Source organism: Bos mutus, unplaced genomic scaffold (assembly GCF_027580195.1).
Source record: "Bos mutus isolate GX-2022 unplaced genomic scaffold, NWIPB_WYAK_1.1 CTG425, whole genome shotgun sequence".
NCBI classification, from domain to species: domain Eukaryota; kingdom Metazoa; phylum Chordata; class Mammalia; order Artiodactyla; family Bovidae; genus Bos; species Bos mutus.
This window is the reverse complement of record NW_027219910.1, coordinates 21,839-34,218: the sequence shown is the minus strand read 5'-3', so window position 1 is coordinate 34,218 and position 12,380 is coordinate 21,839. Positions and strand designations below refer to the sequence as shown.

At 56.5% G+C, this 12,380-nt stretch overlaps 4 pseudogenes; all 4 read right to left on the bottom strand.

Moving 5' to 3' along the window:
* LOC138987024 (5S ribosomal RNA) lies at positions 1–120 on the bottom strand (annotated as a pseudogene).
* A 3,379-nt stretch (positions 121–3,499) lies between these two features.
* Positions 3,500–3,619, bottom strand: LOC138987023 (5S ribosomal RNA; annotated as a pseudogene).
* Positions 3,620–7,001: 3,382 nt separating this feature from the next.
* Positions 7,002–7,121, bottom strand: LOC138987013 (5S ribosomal RNA; annotated as a pseudogene).
* Positions 7,122–10,515: 3,394 nt separating this feature from the next.
* Positions 10,516–10,635, bottom strand: LOC138987016 (5S ribosomal RNA; annotated as a pseudogene).
* Positions 10,636–12,380: the final 1,745 nt, after the last annotated feature.

The window sequence follows — 12,380 nt, the reverse complement described above, 5'->3', positions numbered from 1 at the left end:
AGCCTCGAGCACCCGGGATTCCCAGGTGGTCTCCCATCCAAGATACTAACCAGGCCCGACCCTGCTTAGCTTCCGAGATCAGACGAGATCGGGCGCCTTCAGGCTGATACGGCCTGAGACGGTGGCGGGGCCGGGCGCCCTAAGAGCCTTGCGCGCGCCTCCCTTTCGCTTCTGCCCTGCAGGTCGGGCCAACGGGCCGCACTCTCGCCGCGGGGCGTGCTGTACTTGAGCCGCACGACCCGCGACCGACTCCAGCCTGCTGACGCCGCCCGCCCCGAACACCGCCAACACCAGACCAGCAAGCGCCTGGCCGGGCCCGGGGGCCCGAGGGGCTTCCAGGACCCCCCATTGACCGGGAGGGCGTGCGTGCATGCGCGCGCGCGGGGCCTGGGGGCTGGGCTGAGGGGTGCGGAGGTCTCGGCGCCCCCACCCGCGCCACTCCAGACCCGGCCGCGCTGGCTGAGCGGGCCTCCCGATCCCATTCGCTGCTCAGGCCCGCGCGCCCCGGACGTGTCGGCCCGGCGCCCGCCGCCCCCCAACCCCGCGCCCAGGGGCCTCTGAACCTCCTGCGGGCCTAGGCGCAGCGAAACTTGAGCGCCTAACTTGCCCGGCACCTGTCCGTGCCCAAACCCACCAGAAGCCAGGAGGCGCGGGTCGACCGAGCGCCAGCCCCCCCCTTCGCACTACCGAGGCCCCCTTGCCCCCACGCCAAGCCCCGACCTTCCTGAGAGAGCAGACGAGCCACAGGCAGGCACACAGACAGACACACAGACACTGCACGCACGCACCACGCCAAGGGAGACAGCTGGCCTGGGCAAGCTCTCAGCCAGAGCCAGAGCACCTGGGAGAGGCCGGGCCAGATTTAACGGCCGGGCGGCTGGCTGTCAGGAGATACAGAGGCAGAAATACATGAAGATTCCGAGACAGACTCCAAGACGGCAAGAGGAGATACACACACACACACACACACACACACACACACACACACACACACACACTTGAGTGTGGTCTTTGGAAATACTTGTGTTCGTAGTTGCTGGGTTGAGCCCAACTTTAATACAACCCATGGACTGCGGCCCATCAGGCTCCTCTGTCCGTGGCATTTCCCAGGCGAGGATACTGGGAGTGGGTTGCCATTTCCTTCTCCGGCGGGATCTTCCCGACCCAGGGATCAAACCCCAGTCTCCTGCGCGCGGATGCCTTGCCATCTGAACCAGGACATTGCTCATTCCCTAGGCAAAATACAAAGAATAGAGCTCGTGTTCTACTAAATGGAAAGATGATTTCAAAAACAGAAGCTGTCCTTTGTTGGCATCTTTGAATCTTTATGTAGTTTTCGTGGATTTTTACTGTTAAGGCTAAGTGAACAAGGCAAGAGAGAAACCCCAGAATTGAAAAGCAATTGACGTTTTGAAAGAAACATGTGCAGGTGAAGCTTTTCCTTTTGAGAGATGGTTAAATGCAAAATCTTGATTCAACACATATGACTTTTGTGCACTTTCTTTCAAATCTCCATGACAAAACCCTAAGGCGTCCAGGAAGAAAGGAGTAGAGGGGCAGACCAAAAGGGCAACCTTTCCCCTTGGTGCCATCTCAACCAGCTGCTTAGTTCCTTCATCTCAAGGACTATCATCTGGGCTTCTGGTTTGTCTGATTCTTGTTTCGGGACCGCTTCTCGTCACAAGGCTGTCAACAGTGGGGTGGGGTGTGTGTGTGTGGGGGGGGGGGAGCCCTTCTTTCCATTCCACATGACACCCAGTGGACAATCCAGGCCCTGCCCACTGCATTGAGTGTGCAGCAACAATATCAACGGTAATGCCGGGTGAACAATGCGTATTCCTGAATCCACCTGCTGGCTACTGACTGTGTGTGGTGGTGGTCTGGAACCTAGACCTGGAAGCTTTCTGGATGATTGCAAATGACACCAAAGTCTGAGGACGATGGAAGATCTTCACATTTCTGCAAGAGCCGCACACCTCCAGAAGGAACCACAAGACTTGCCTGAAATGGTCAAGGTATAAGTATTGACTCAACGTTGGAAGGTCTCCACCTTTGCTATGGAAGTCAAACGATCTTTCTTTGAAATGAAAATGGAGCATACTGAACGTTCACATTCTTCTAGAGCATTTGAAAAAGCCCTAACTTGTAGAAATCTGCTGTACGAGTTCCTTGAAAGCAAGAACCTCTATGTATGGATATGTCTTCATGCCTTAGATTGTGCCTCAATATAGTGTACACATCAACCCAGGAAAGGAAAGAATTGAATCGCCAAATATACAAAGAGATCAAAAGTGCTGAGCCAAGTGACCCCTTGAGGCTTCCAAGAGCTTTTCTGTCTTTCACACACTAAGTAAATACTGAGCACCTACGATGAGCTAGGAGGCATGTAATAAGTTTCAGGAATAGAAGGCGGAGAGAAGAAGACACAGAGTTCCTGCTTTCACTGAGACGACTCTAATGATACATCACAGGCAGATCCTTTGAGAACCTATAGAGGGGCCTTTCCTCACCACAAAACCTGGGTGTCAGGGAAGGCTTCCCAGAGGCACCATTTCGTTGAGGTCCATAGGTTGAACCTAGGTAAACCAGGGTTGAGATGCAGGAAGAATTTCAGGCCGGGAAAATAGCATCTTGGAAGGCTATGTGACCAGGGAAACTTAGGACATTCAAGAAACGAAAATGCCCTATGGGATGGAAGCCAAAGAGTGCAGAGGGCATTCCAGGCAAAAGACATCAGAGAAGAACGTGAGGAGCAAGCCTGAAGGGAGGTGGTCGATCTTCAATATGCTGGGAAAATACGAGAGCCGCTGGAGCAGGGAGGTGACAGCATTGCATCTGCATTTCCAAAAGGTCATCTTGCTCCACATCACTAATGATTGAGAGGCTCAACTCCAAACTCCAAGGAGGGACCACTTCACATGAGTCCGATTGGGCCTCACTGCGATGTCTGTCAATAACCAATGCTGAGAAGATGTGGAGCAAAAGGGAACTCTCCTCCACGGTGAGTAGGAATGGGCGGGGAGAGCCGGTATGGAAAAGAATATGGAGGTTCCCAAGGAACTAAAAGTGGAAGTAGCCTATGGTCCAGCAGTCCGACTCCCAGGCATAGATCCACCCACGGTATAAGTGAACAAGATAGATGCCCCGCTTGGGCACATCTATCTGTGCGCAGCGCACAGACACGCCAAGATGCGCGATCGCTCGCGAGGCAGGGGGGGGGCGGGGGGCGGGGCTCTGGCTGAGTCGGTGCAAGCCCCGGGATTGCCTGAGGCAAGCCAAAGGAGCCCCAGATGGAGACGGGACTGCCGGTCGTCGGGTGTCCTGGAAGCCGAATGCGAATGCGGAGGGGCTCGCGGGCCGCGCGGAGGCAACCCAGGTCTGCAGCGGGAGTCGGGCCCCGCCACCCGCTCCCCGCGCCCGGGAGGGGCTGGGGCTGCGGGGGGGATCCAAGAATCGGGACGCGCGGCGGGGGCTAAAGGACCTTCTTCTGGTAGGCAAAAGCCTCGAGCACCCGGGATTCCCAGGTGGTCTCCCATCCAAGATACTAACCAGGCCCGACCCTGCTTAGCTTCCGAGATCAGACGAGATCGGGCGCCTTCAGGCTGATACGGCCTGAGACGGTGGCGGCGGCCTCGGGCGCGCCCAAAGAGCCTTGCGCCGCCTCCCTTTCGCTTCTGCCCTGCAGGTCGGGCCAACGGGCCGCACCTCGCCGCGGGCGTGCTGTACTTGAGCCGCACGACCCGCGACCGACTCCAGCCTGCTGACGCCGCCCGCCCCGAAACACCGCCAACACCAGACCAGCAGCGCCTGGCCGGGCCCGGGGCCCGAGGGGCTTCCAGGACCCCCATTGACCGGGAGGGCGGCGGCAGCATGCGCGCGCGCGCGCGGGGCCTGGGGCTGGGCTGAGGGGTGCGGAGGTCTCGGCGCCCCCCCCGCCGCGCCACTCCAGACCCGCCGCGCTGCTGCTGAGCGGGCCTCCCGATCCCATTCGCTGCTCAGGCCCGCGCGCCCCGACGTGTCGGCCCGGCGCCCGCCGCCTCCAACCCCGCGCCCAGGGGCCTCTGAACCTCCTGCGGGCCTAGGCGCAGCGAAACTTGAGCGCCTAACTTGCCCGGCACCTGTCCGTGCCCAAACCCACCAGAAGCCAGGAGGCGCGTCGACCGAGCGCCAGCCCCTCCCCTTCGCACTACCGAGGCCCCCTTGCCCCCACGCCAAGCCCCTCGACCTTCCTGAGAGAGCAGACGAGCCACAGGCAGGCACACAGACAGACACACAGACACTGCACGCACTCCACGCCAAGGGAGACAGCTGGCCTGGCGCAAGCTCTCAGCCAGAGCCAGAGCACCTGGGAGAGGCCGGGGCAGACGAACGGCCGGGGGCTGGCTGTCAGGAGATACAGAGGCAGAAATACATGAAGATTCCGAGACAGACTCCAAGACGGGCAAGAGGAGATACACACACACACACACACACACACACACACACACACACACACACACTGAGTGTGGTCTTTGGAAATACTTGTGTTCAGAGTTGCTGGGTTGAGCCCAACTTTAATACAACCCATGGACTGCGCCCATCAGGCTCCTCTGTCCGTGGCATTTCCCAGGCGAGGATACTGGGAGTGGGTTGCCATTTCCTTCTCCGGGGGGGATCTTCCCCACCCAGGGATCAAACCCCAGTCTCCTGCGCGCGGATGCCTTGCCATCTGAACCAGGACATTGCTCATTCCCTAGGCAAAATACAAAGAATAGAGCTCGTGTTCTACTAAATGGAAAGATGATTTCAAAAACAGAAGCTGTCCTTTGTTGGCATCTTTGAATCTTTATGTAGTTTTCGTGGATTTTTACTGTTAAGGCTAAGTGAACAAGGCAAGAGAGAAACCCCAGAATTGAAAAGCAATTGACGTTTTTGAAAGAAACATGTGCAGGTGAAGCTTTCCTCCTTTTGAGAGATGGTTAAATGCAAAATCTTGATTCAACACATATGACTTTTGTGCACTTTCTTTCAAATCTCCATGACAAAACCCTAAGGCGCCCAGGAAGAAAGGAGTAGAGGGGCAGACAAAAAGGGCAACCTTTCCCTTGGTGCCATCTCAACCAGCTGCTTAGTTCCTTCATCTCAAGGACTATCATCTGGGCTTCTGGTTTGTCTGATTCTTGTTTCGGGACCGCTTCTCGTCACAAGGCTGTCAACAGTGGGGGGGGGGTGTGTGTGGGGGGGGGGGGGGAGCCCTTTCTTTCCATTCCACATGACACCCAGTGGACAATCCAGGCCCTGCCCACTGCATTGAGTGTGCAGCAACAATATCAACGGTAATGCCGGGTGAACAATGCGTATTCCTGAATCCACCCGCTGGCTACTGACTGTGTGTGGTGGTGGTCTGGAACCTAGACCTGGAAGCTTTCTGGATGATTGCAAATGACACCAAAGTCTGAGGACGATGGAAGATCTTCACATTTCTGCAAGAGCCACACACCTCCAGAAGGAACCACAAGACTTGCCTGAAATGGTCAAGGTATAAGTATTGACTCAACGCTGGAAGGTCTCCACCTTTGCTATGGAAGTCAAACGATCTTTCTTTGAAATGAAAATGGAGCATACTGAACGTTCACATTCTTCTAGAGCATTTGAAAAGCCCTAACTTGTAGAAATTGCTGTACGAGTTCCTTGAAAGCAAGAACCTCTATGTATGGATATGTCTTCATGCCTTAGATTGTGCCTCAATATAGTGTACACATCAACCCAGGAAAGGAAAGAATTGAATCGCCAAATATACAAAGAGATCAAAAGTGCTGAGCCAAGTGACCCCTTGAGGCTTCCAAGAGCTTTTCTGTCTTTCACACACTAAGTAAATACTGAGCACCTACGATGAGCTAGGAGGCATGTAATAAGTTTCAGGGAATAGAAGGCGGAGAGAAGAAGACACAGAGTTCCTGCTTTCACTGAGACGACTCTAATGATACATCACAGGCAGATCCTTTGAGAACCTATAGAGGGGCCTCTTCCTCACCAAAAACCTGGGTGTCAGGGAAGGCTTCCAGAGGCACCATTTCGTTGAGGTCCATAGGTTGAACCTAGGTAAACCAGGGTTGAGATGCAGGAAGAATTTCAGGCAGGGAAAATAGCATCTTGAAAGGCTATGTGACCAGGGAAACTTAGGACATTCAAGAAACGAAAATGCCCTATGGGATGGAAGCCAAAGAGTGCAGAGGGCATTCCAGGCAAAAGACATCAGAGAAGAACGTGAGGAGCAAGCCTGAAGGGAGGTGGTCGATCTTCAATATGCTGGGAAAATACGAGAGCCGCTGGAGCAGGGAGGTGACAGCATTGCATCTGCATTTCCAAAGGTCATCTTGCTCCACATCACTAATGATTGGAGAGGCTCAACTCCAAACTCCAAGGAGGGACCACTTCACATGAGTCCGATTGGGCCTCACTGCGATGTCTGTCAATAACCAATGCTGGAGAAGATGTGGAGCAAAGGGAACTCTCCTCCACGGTGAGTAGGAATGGGCGTGGGGAGAGCCGGTATGGAAAAGAATATGGAGGTTCCCGAAGGAACTAAAAGTGGAAGTAGCCTATGGTCCAGCAGTCCGACTCCCAGGCATAGATCCACCCACGGTATAAGTGAACAAGATAGATGCCCCGTTTGGGCACATCTATCTGTGCGCAGCACACGCACACGCCAAGATGCGCGATCGCGGCCATGCAGGCAGGGGGGGGGCGGGGGCCGGGGCTCTGGCTGGAGTCGGTGCAAGCCCCGGGATTGCCTGAGGCAAGCCAAAGGAGCCCCAGGTGGAGACGGGACTGCCGGTCGTCGGGTGTCCTGGAAGCCGAATGCGACTGCGGAGGGGCTCGCGGGCCGCGCGGAGGCAACCCAGGTCTGCAGCGGGAGTCGGGCCCCGCCACCCGCCCCGCGCCCGGGAGGGGCTGGGGCTGGGGGGGATCCAAGAATCGGGACGCGCGGGGGGGCTAAAGGACCTCTTCTGGTAGGCAAAAGCCTCGAGCACCCGGGATTCCCAGGTGGTCTCCCATCCAAGATACTAACCAGGCCCGACCCTGCTTAGCTTCCGAGATCAGACGAGATCGGGCGCCTTCAGGCTGATACGGCCTGAGACGGTGGCGGTTGGCTCGGGGCGCCCTAAGAGCCTTGCGCTTCGCCTCCCTTCGCTTCTGCCCTGCAGGTCGGGCCAACGGGCCGCACCTCGCGCCGCGGGCGTGTACTTGAGCCGCACGACCCGCGACCGACTCCAGCCTGCTGACGCCGCCCGCCCCGAACACCGCCAACACCAGACCAGCAAGCACCTGGCCGGGCCCGGGGGCCCGAGGGGCTTCCAGGACCCCCATTGACCGGGAGGGCGGCGCGCGCGCGCGCGCGGGGCCTGGGGGCCTGGGGCTGGGCTGAGGGGTGCGGAGGTCTCGGCGCCCCCACCCGCGGCCACTCCAGACCCGGCCGCGCTGGCTGAGCGGGCCTCCCGATCCCATTCGCTGCTCAGGCCCGCGCGCCCCGAGGTGTCGGCCCGGCGCCCGCCGCCTCAAACCCCGCGCCCAGGGGCCTCTGAACCTCCTGCGGCCTAGGCGCAGCGAAACTTGAGCGCCTAACTTGCCCGGCACCTGTCCGTGCCCAAACCCACCAGAAGCCAGGAGGCGCGGGTCGACCGAGCGCCAGCCCCTCCCTTCGCACTACCGAGGCCCCCCGCCTTTGCCCCCACGCCAAGCCCTCGACCTTCCTGAGAGAGCAGACGAGCCACAGGCAGGCACACAGACAGACACACAGACACTCGCACGCACTCCACGCCAAGGGAGACAGCTGGCCTGGGCGCAAGCTCTCAGCCAGAGCCAGAGCGCCTGGGAGAGGCCGGGCCAGATTTAACGGCCGGGCGGCTGGCTGTCAGGAGATACAGAGGCAGAAATACATGAAGATTCCGAGACAGACTCCAAGACGGCAAGAGGAGATACACACACACACACACACACACACACACACACACACACACACACTTGAGTGTGGTCTTTGGAAATACTTGTGTTCGTAGTTGCTGGGTTGAGCCCAACTTTAATACAACCCATGGACTGCGCCCCATCAGGCTCCTCTGTCCGTGGCATTTCCCAGGCGAGGATACTGGGAGTGGGTTGCCATTTCCTTCTCCGGGCGGGATCTTCCCGACCCAGGGATCAAACCCCAGTCTCCTGCGCGCGGATGCCTTGCCATCTGAACCAGGACATTGCTCATTCCCTAGGCAAAATACAAAGAATAGAGCTCGTGTTCTACTAAATGGAAAGATGATTTCAAAAACAGAAGCTGTCCTTTGTTGGTATCTTTGAATCTTTATGTAGTTTTCGTTGATTTTTACTGTTAAGGCTAACTGAACAAGGCAAGAGAGAAACCCCAGAATTGAAAAGCAATTGACGGTTTTGAAAGAAACATGTGCAGGTGAAGCTTTTCCTTTTGAGAGATGGTTAAATGCAAAATCTTGATTCAACACATATGACTTTTTGTGCACTTTCTTTCAAATCTCCATGACAAAACCCTAAGGCGTCCAGGAAGAAAGGAGTAGAGGGGCAGACAAAAAGGAGCAACCTTTTCCTTGGTGCCATCTCAACCAGCTGCTTAGTTCCTTCATCTCAAGGACTATCATCTGGGCTTCTGGTTTGTCTGATTCTTGTTTCGGGACCGCTTCGTCACAAGGCTGTCAACAGTGGGGGGGGTGTGTGTGTGTGGGGGGGGGGGGGGGAGCCTTTTTTCCATTCCACATGAGACCCAGTGGACAATCCAGGCCCTGCCCACTGCATTGAGTGTGCAGCAACAATATCAACGGTAATGCCGGGAACAATGCGTATTCCTGAATCCACCCGCTGGCTACTGACTGTGTGTGGTGGTGGTCTGGAACCTAGACCTGGAAGCTTTCTGGATGATTGCAAATGACACCAAAGTCTGAGGACGATGGAAGATCTTCACATTTCTGCAAGAGCCACACACCTCCAGAAGGAACCACAAGACTTGCCTGAAATGGTCAAGGTATAAGTATTGACTCAACGCTGGAAGGTCTCCACCTTTGCTATGGAAGTCAAACGATCTTTCTTTGAAATGAAAATGGAGCATACTGAACGTTCACATTCTTCTAGAGCATTTGAAAAGCCCTAACTTGTAGAAATTGCTGTACGAGTTCCTTGAAAGCAAGAACCTCTATGTATGGATATGTCTTCATGCCTTAGATTGTGCCTCAATATAGTGTACACATCAACCCAGGAAAGGAAAGAATTGAATCGCCAAATATACAAAGAGATCAAAAGTGCTGAGCCAAGTGACCCCTGAGGCTTCCAAGAGCTTTTCTGTCTTTCACACACTAAGTAAATACTGAGCACCTACGATGAGCTAGGAGGCATGTAATAAGTTTCAGGGAATAGAAGGCGGAGAGAAGAAGACACAGAGTTCCTGCTTTCACTGAGACGACTCTAATGATACATCACAGGCAGATCCTTTGAGAACCTATAGAGGGGCCTCTTCCTCACCACAAAAAAACCTGGGTGTCAGGGAAGGCTTTCCAGAGGCACCATTTCGTTGAGGTCCATAGGTTGAACCTAGGTAAACCAGGGTTGAGATGCAGGAAGAATTTCAGGCAGGGAAAATAGCATCTTGGAAGGCTATGTGACCAGGGAAACTTAGGACATTCAAGAAACGAAAATGCCCTATGGGATGGAAGCCAAAGAGTGCAGAGGGCATTCCAGGCAAAAGACATCAGAGAAGAACGTGAGGAGCAAGCCTGAAGGGAAGTGGTCGATCTTCAATATGCTGGGAAAATACGAGAGCCGTTGGAGCAGGGAGGTGACAGCATTGCATCTGCATTTCCAAAAGGTCATCTTGCTCCACGTCACTAATGATTGGAGAGGCTCAACTCCAAACTCCAAGGAGGGACCACTTCACATGAGTCCGACTGGGCCTCACTGCGATGTCTGTCAATAACCAATGCTGGAGAAGATGTGGAGCAAAGGGAACTCTCCTCCACGGTGAGTAGGAATGGGCGTGGGGAGAGCCGGTATGGAAAAGAATATGGAGGTTCCCGAAGGAACTAAAAGTGGAAGTAGCCTATGGTCCAGCAGTCCGACTCCCAGGCAGAGATCCACCCACGGTATAAGTGAACAAGATAGATGCCCCGTTTGGGCACATCTATCTGTGCGCAGGCGCAGCACACACGCAAGATGCGCGATCGCTCGCGCAGGCAGGGGGGGGGGGGGGGGGGGGCTCTGGCTGGAGTCGGTGCAAGCCCCGGGATTGCCTGAGGCAAGCCAAAGGAGCCCCAGGTGGAGACGGGACTGCCGGTCGTCGGGTGTCCTGGAAGCCGAATGCGACGCGGAGGGGCTCGCGGGCCGCGCGGAGGCAACCCAGGTCTGCAGCGGGAGTCGGGCCGGGGCCACCCGCCGCCCCGCGCCCGGGAGGGGCTGGGGCTGCGGGGGGGGGGATCCAAGAATCGGGACGCGCGGCGGGGCTAAAGACCTCTTCTGGTAGGCAAAAGCCTCGAGCACCCGGGATTCCCAGGTGGTCTCCCATCCAAGATACTAACCAGGCCCGACCCTGCTTAGCTTCCGAGATCAGACGAGATCGGGCGCCTTCAGGCTGATAGGGCCTGAGACGGTGGCGCTGGGCTCGGGCGCCCTAAGAGCCTTGCGCCGCCTCCCTTTCGCTTCTGCCCTGCAGGTCGGGCCAACGGGCCGCACTCTCGCCGCGGGCGTGCTGTACTTGAGCCGCACGACCCGCGACCGGACTCCAGCCTGCTGACGCCGGCCCGCCCCCCCGAACACCGCCAACACCAGACCAGCAAGCGCCTGGCCGGGCCCGGGGGCCCGAGGGGCTTCCAGGACCCCCCATTGACCGGGAGGGCGTGCGTGCGTGCGTGCGTGCGTGCGCGCGGGGCCTGGGGACTGGGCTGAGGGGTGCGGAGGTCTCGGCGCCCTCCCACCCGCGGCCACTCCAGACCCGGCCGCGCTCGCTGAGCGGGCCTCCCGATCCCATTCGCTGCTCAGGCCCGCGCGCCCGGAGGTGTCGGCCGGCGCCCGCCGCCTCCCAACCCCGCGCCCAGGGGCCTCTGAACCTCCTGCGGGCCTAGGCGCAGCGAAACTTGAGCGCCTAACTTGCCCGGCACCTGTCCGTGCCCAAACCCACCAGAAGCCAGGAGGCGCGGGTCGACCGAGCGCCAGCCCCCCTCCCTTCGCACTACCGAGGCCCCCTTTGCCCCCACGCCAAGCCCCTCGACCTTCCTGAGAGAGCAGACGAGCCACAGGCAGGCACACAGACAGACACACAGACACTCGCACGCACTCCACGCCAAGGGAGACAGCTGGCCTGGGCGCAAGCTCTCAGCCAGAGCCAGAGCGCCTGGGAGAGGCCGGGCCAGATTTAACGGCCGGGCGGCTGGCTGTCAGGAGATACAGAGGCAGAAATACATGAAGATTCCGAGACAGACTCCAAGACGGCAAGAGGAGATACACACACACACACACACACACACACACACACACACACACACACACACTTGAGTGTGGTCTTTGGAAATACTTGTGTTCGTAGTTGCTGGGTTGAGCCCAACTTTAATACAACCCATGGACTGCGCCCATCAGGCTCCTCTGTCCGTGGCATTTCCCAGGCGAGGATACTGGGAGTGGGTTGCCATTTCCTCTCCGGGGGGGATCTTCCCACCCAGGGATCAAACCCCAGTCTCCTGCGCCATGGATGCCTTGCCATCTGAACCAGGACATTGCTCATTCCCTAGGCAAAATACAAAGAATAGAGCTCGTGTTCTACTAAATGGAAAGATGATTTCAAAAACAGAAGCTGTCCTTTGTTGGTATCTTTGAATCTTTATGTAGTTTTCGTTGATTTTTACTGTTAAGGCTAACTGAACAAGGCAAGAGAGAAACCCCAGAATTGAAAAGCAATTGACGGTTTTGAAAGAAACATGTGCAGGTGAAGCTTTTCCTTTTTTTGAGAGATGGTTAAATGCAAAATCTTGATTCAACACATATGACTTTTTGTGCACTTTATTTCAAATCTCCATGACAAAACCCTAAGGCGTCCAGGAAGAAAGGAGTAGAGGGGCAGACAAAAAGAGCAACCTTTCCTTGGTGTGCCATCTCAACCAGCTGCTTAGTTCCTTCATCTCAAGGACTATCATCTGGGCTTCTGGTTTGTCTGATTCTTGTTTCGGGACCGCTTCGTCACAAGGCTGTCAACAGGGGGGTGGGGGTGTGTGTGGGGGGGGGGGGGGGGGAGCCCTTCTTTCCATTCCACATGAGACCCAGTGGACAATCCAGGCCCTGCCCACTGCATTGAGTGTGCAGCAACAATATCAACGGTAATGCCGTGAAGAATGCGATTCCTG